At 40.1% G+C, this 6,576-nt stretch overlaps 1 long non-coding RNA gene across 1 annotated transcript; it reads right to left on the bottom strand.

Moving 5' to 3' along the window:
* Window positions 1–1,165: 1,165 nt before the first annotated feature.
* On the bottom strand, window positions 1,166–2,483 carry LOC123973091. The gene is made up of 3 exons (XR_006825529.1): window positions 2,286–2,483; window positions 1,534–1,604; window positions 1,166–1,359 (listed from the first exon to the last, which is right to left on the bottom strand). It is a non-coding gene; the product is annotated as an uncharacterized LOC123973091 (long non-coding RNA).
* Window positions 2,484–6,576: the final 4,093 nt, after the last annotated feature.

Consider the following 6,576-nt stretch of genomic DNA (forward strand, 5'->3'; position numbering starts at 1 on the left):
AATATTTAGCACTTCATCTTGATAATGATCTCTGGATGTCTTGCTGCAGGAGGAAGGCAAGGTGGTCATGGAGCATAAATATTGCTAAATGCACTTTGTAACTTTGTTAAAGGAATACTCCACTTCAGTACCAAATACCCCCTGGAGGCTTGTAGTGCTGAACAGTTTGAAGACCTCCTTCATGGAGGACAGCAGCAGCTGGTTAGTTTGAACGCATTACTATGAACAGTGACAGTGAACTTCAGTGGTGGCCCTGGATCCCAGCAAAAGTCTGAAATCATCCATAGAAAAAAAAAGTACAGCAAAATCCACTTCTCTACAAGTGATTGGTACTGTGTGTGTGTGTGTTAAAACGTGATTGTTGCTTAAATAAATCGCCCATTGGACATGGGAGTAGGATATTTAGCTACATTGTGGAGAAACTAGGAGTGTCTTGGACATATTGAAAACATGGATGAAAAGTGGAGAGACTGCTTATGCAGCAGAGGTGGTATGAGATGTTTCTGAAGACGTTGAAGCTCTTTGTTGTCATTGGAATTGAGAGTCCAAAAAGGATAAATGTAAAACATTCAGTAATCCAGCTTCTCAAATGTGAATCTAAACTGAACAAATAATAATAGTAATTATTAGTAAAATAATCAGTAATGAACATAATCATTAAAATAAAATATATCCACTGTTTCAAATCCGTTTGAGTTTGAACCTAGGATTCCTCCTAGAAGTCCTCCAACCTAAACGACAATATAATAATAAAAATACGACTCATTAGTTTATACTACAATAGCGCCCCTATTGGTGGCGTTTGTCCATGCCTCCCAAAATGGCAATTTCCAGTTCTGTTTGCAGTTTTCCCAAACAGACCTATGTTATATAAATCACGTGACCTACATCACATGACATAAACACATGGACACAAAGGGCGTGAATCCTAGTTGCAAGCAGATCGGTATCTGTTGGGTTCACAGGTCGACATGCATAAAAATCACGGATTTAGATTTAGACGCACTCCCCTGTGAAGGTTAGGGTACAGGTTTGTCTTTTATCTACAGTTTGTAAGCATGCAACCATATGTGCTCTGTTTGTGTGGGTGGACACCATTCACATGTGGAAAGTAGGAAAGCACCGCATTCATTTAGATTATTTTATTATTCAACTCACAGCATGTTTATTATCTTGTTTCTTAACTTTGTACACTACATTGTAACTCTGTTACTGTTTTTACTGTAAACTATTTTGCATTATTTAGCATCTTGACACCATTGTAAATGAGGACACCTCAGTGGTCTTTAGAGGTAAAATAAAGTTGTAAGATCAAGATCAGAAAGTAGCAAGTCCCTCGACAGGTGATCGGCAATGCATCTGTGAAAAAAGAATCCAACTCTCTGTATCAGTGTGGGGCAACATGAGGCAGAGTGAATCACCCTCGGCACTTTAAATAAGTAATTAAAGGGAACTTGTTGTTGACATGACATGCAATCATCCAGGATCATGTTTGGACTTTTGGATATTTAATATTTAAACCTTTTATCTTACCAAGATGATTTGAATCTGAATTGCAAATCTCCTCGGGTCGGCAATGGCTGCCGTGCCATTTCAAGGAGATTCTGTGTTTCGGGAGAGAGAGGGGTGAAACGAATGGCAGTGTAATGAAAGCCTGTCTGGGCCAGATGATGACCAGTGAAGGAAAACACATTCCTATGAGGGAACAGGCGATGAATACTTGTCCCTGTTTTATATATATAGAATAGGTTCTATTTGTTTCTGTGTTGGCCGAATGTAAATGGATGAGTAAATCACATTGTGGAATGCCAGCAGAAATATATCTGACAAGAAGCGATTCTGAAAAGCTTAAAAAACAAAACAAACAAAAAGTACAATTTGTACTTCGCATTTATTCTTTTTTCAAAGTCTGAAATTGGAAAAACAAGCTCTTGAAGCATGGCGTTACATGTTTACTTTTACGGTCAATCAGTTTTGAGAACTAGCCTGCTGTTCTGACCTCTAACTTCTCTGTGAATTTAGACCAAAATCATTTCTGTCTCTTTTTGGACACGTTTATATAAATGCTGATACTGAACAGTGGATTGTCCCCCTACAAATAGGAAGCAAGTTGCTGGCCAGAGTGAAGGACCTCAAGTTACTACCTCTTGTTTGAGGGTAAGATGAAGTATGAGATTAACGTGCGAATGGTTCAGGATCAGCAGTGACACAGTCGTGGTGAAGAGGAAGCTGAGCCAAGTGTCAAAGCTCTTGATTTATCATTTGATCTACATTCCAAACCTCACCTATGGTCATTTGTCAAGGCGCAGAGGCAGGTAACGGAGGTGTGGACCCAAATGCAGGACACAGGAGATGAGCAGGAGCAGTTTCAGAGATTAATTAACTAAACTAAATTAGCACAGCAGGCAGGAGTCCAAAACAAATGTAAACCCAAAAGAGCAGAGAAATAAAATAAAAAACAAAGGAACAATCCAAAAGCCAAGGTAACAGCGCACAGGCAAAACATTCAATGAGGATGCAAGAAAGACAGAACAGAACTGAGGCCTTAAATACCAGGGCAAACGAGCAGGGAGGGAGTGGACAGGTGAAAGACATGTGGGACTAATCAGGCAGAACAAACTCACAGGCAGGCAGAGGGAAGCACAGGTGACACAGATGGGTAATCAAAACACAGACAAGAAGCAGGGTCAGGGAACAAAGACAATACAGAACTCAACAGGAAACACGACTGACTTTGTGCATGGAGCAAATGCAAAGACAAAACACCAGGACGTGATCAAATAAACTTATTACCATGAAACCAGAACCCCAAAACCATGACATAATTAACTTTGGGTGGTGACCAAAAGAATGAGATTGCCTATAATCGTGAACGAAATAAGCTTCCTTTAAGGTGTATGGGCTCACATTTCAGGTGCTTTAAGATAATGAGCAGCTACCAGTGCCTCTGCCACCAGGCCATTTGGTGTTTTGTGGTTATATGAACTCCACTGCAAAGCCTACAGGATGTGGAGTTGAGCTTTATATCCCAGCAGTCACAGTTTTAGCCACAACAAAAGACCATTTATGTAAGATTAAAACAAAGGGAACCACAGTTTCTAACAAATCTTCTGAAATGATCTATGATCCCATGAGGGAAATCAGATTGTGGAACTGCTTGAACTGCAAGACAGCCGACCAAGATTTCTGACTGCACAGCAAACAACATACGATATGGGAGAAATTCGGCCCAAAATTCGGTCATACTGCACATTACTGCAGCACCTATTTTCACCCTGTGTGTTGAACTATGAGCTATGGAGTGATGTATCTCTCTTCTACCAGATCTTTGCTTGGAGTTGCACATGCGCAGTGCCTAGTTAAGGACTACTAGCCAATCAGAAGCAGGGTTGTGCGGGCCCTGAAAAGCCGGTAAACACGGCTTAGCAACATGGACTGGAGCAAGAGTTTCAGAGTGGTGAGTTTTTTGTGACTGTGAACTGGCTCTACATCACAGTAAAAACTTAATATCCATAGACTGCCTGGAGTTAGCTAATGTTTGGCTTTTTGATTTTGCAAACCTATTACATGTACAAAAAAGAATATAATATACTCAATAAAGGAGAGGGGAAAAGCCAAAAAGCAGAATATGACTTCTTTAAAATCCAACTTACTCTGAACAGTGTCTGCCTGGCTTAATTCAGCAAACTGGGATACCAGAAAAATTCATCATACCAGGGGCACCATCAGGTTTACCTTCAGAACAATGAAGATGGAGGCAGTGGTGGAAATAGGCAAAATGCACGGGGAACCCTTCCCGGGAGTAAAAGTCGTGGGGGAATGGCGTAGTATCAAGGAAATCCTAACAATACTCATAGGTGTCATTTCCACTGGGGATGCTGGCGACATGTCCCCACCACTTTTTTAAAGCATAATTTGTTAAAAAAAAACGTTCTGAAATATAGCTTGCAGTTAAATACCAAATGAAAATGCCTTTAGAAAGGTTTATTTGCACATTAAGAAAACATGCAATGTAATTAAAATATAGAAGAAACATGTGCATTGTCCAAAAAAGCTACGTGCGGCACCAGTCAGTAACTTTAACAACTTCTTGACACAGTTTATTTTTGGCCAAGTTTTCCATTCTCCCCTGCATTATATTCCATTATTTTCTGTTATATTTATACATTTAAAATGCTACATTCTTTTACATAAGTAAAAACATTTCCTCCATAAATTGGTGCAGAAACGTTCACCAGAATGCAGGAAGTGTTTGAAGATCAAAAGTTCCTGGGGGACATACCCATCCCTAAAGACAAGTTTAACGTTAAACACACATTTAGTCATGAAGTCTGTCATCATGAAAATAATCAGTAGTAGTAAGAGATTTGTTTTTTGGTCGCTCTCATCATTATGAGTAAAATCAACAAGAATTTGTGTATAGAAAATCTGTGTTCTGGTGTTGTATGTTAGAAATGTTGGTGTCTGTTTTTCCAAATAGCCACACAGTTCACATCATTTCACCGTCTGCAAGTAGTTTCCCTGTCACTACTCCTGTTTTCCAGAGTAATCCAATGTGGGCGGCCGGGGCAAGAAGTGCAAATCAATGTTGTTGTTTTTTAAGCTGATGTTTAGTCAAAATAAGAGTAGGCCTGTTAGTGAGTAAACACCAAACTTCCTGTCCCTTTCCTCTCCCACTCATCTTCCTCAATTCCTCTTATAACCCCCAGCGTTACACATTTTACCAGAAACATCTTCCACTTTCTCCACATCAATATTCCTCTTCCCTCCAAATATTCTGCCCCTTTTTTGTCTCACACTACTCCTTCTCTTTATTGATGTCTTCTTTCTTTCCTTCAGTGTCTCTACTTGTTTTTCTCTCTCCATCGGCGCTGTCCTTAATTTCCCCTTTCACTCATGTTCCCTCTGCTTTCTTTATTCAGTTCAATTTTGATTCAGTTTGATTCTTTATTGGCACGAATGTTGGATAAGCGAACCAGTTGTACAAAAATAATACAAAATATCTACAACGGAACAATAAATTGCTCTCTCTCTGTCTTTCTCCTTATTGTCACACCTTGTCATATTTTGCTGCCTTCCTCTCTCACTCTCTTGTCCTCTCACGCTCTCTCTCTCTCTCTCTCTCTCTCTCTCTCTCTCTCTCTCTCTCTCTCTCACACACACACACACACACACACACACACACACACACACACACACACACACACGCACACACACACACGGGCTCCCAGCTCTCTCCCAGGATTTTTTTCTCCATCACTGCCCAGATTAATCAGCAGCTTCCTGCCAGTGTCTGACAGTTTCCCCCTAGTTGGCCGGCCTCCAAATCAGACAGTGTTAGACACCAGCTCACTCCTGTCTGTCTGCCTGTCCGACTCTCTCTCTCTCTCTCTCTCTCTCTCTCTCTCTCTCTTTTATCTCATTTGGCCGTAAGATGTGACTGCAATTCTTTTGTATTTACTTTCATTACAAGTCTGTAGTTTATGCAGTGCAACATAACCAACATAAACTGTAAGTCCTTATCTACAAGGCCATGACAATATTTATTTATTATTTAGAAATTTTAGAAATAGATTTTAGACACACTTTGTCTTTATAACTGTTGTACAAAAGATCTTTAAGAAAAATATTTAGTAGTTTGATTCCTTTAGGCTTTGCTCAATTTCAACTACAACCTGTATTCTGAAATCTTAGCATATATGCATCCTTAAAGGATAACGCTGGCAAAATTTAATATTTTCTTTATGTCGAGGAATAAATTTAATCAGTGAATCAATGTGTATACATTTAGCACTCATAGCAGAGGGGTTTGTCGAGCAGGTAAGTGCCATTGTGATACTTTTTTCCGTCCTGCACTTTGGGACACATAAAAGGCTAAATTTAACAGCAAAGTGTTTTAAGCTGACTGGTTTAGGGGCTGTAACGAGTGCTCTCTTCCTGCTCCCTGTCTGCATTTGTCCGACCATGTTCTATCAGGGTCTCTTCTGTCTGTCTACCTGCCTGCCTGTCTGCAGTGAGTCAGCATGTTGGTGGAGAGTCATCTTAATTCAGTCCAGAGGGAAACTGTGTCTGCTGCTGCATTACTGTGTCTCACATCCAGCCTTGTGTTTCATTTGGAGGTATTGCTTGTATGTTGATGACTATGTACACACACACACACACACACTATAGGTAAACATGCAAGCACACACAAACACACACAGGTGCTACTGAATATTCACCTAGGAGCACATTGCTCACGTTGGCGCGCACACACACACACACACACACACACACATTGTATGTTTAATACAAACACGCACACACTTGCATGCACAAACCTTAAACTATGAGGTGGACCTAGGGACATCATTCAGAATTACCATGCATATACAGTACATGTACTTTTCCTCTCACATACACATATGAAACCAAACTCATTCACATACTATACTGAAAAGCTCACACACATACAAGTAAAATGCTTTTACACACGCAACTGAAACGCTCACACACACACAACTGAAAATATTACGCTCACACACACACAGCTGAAAATATTACACTCACACACACACAACTAAAAGGCTCTCTCAC

This window comes from Micropterus dolomieu, linkage group LG06, assembly GCF_021292245.1.
Source record: "Micropterus dolomieu isolate WLL.071019.BEF.003 ecotype Adirondacks linkage group LG06, ASM2129224v1, whole genome shotgun sequence".
Classification (NCBI taxonomy): domain Eukaryota; kingdom Metazoa; phylum Chordata; class Actinopteri; order Centrarchiformes; family Centrarchidae; genus Micropterus; species Micropterus dolomieu.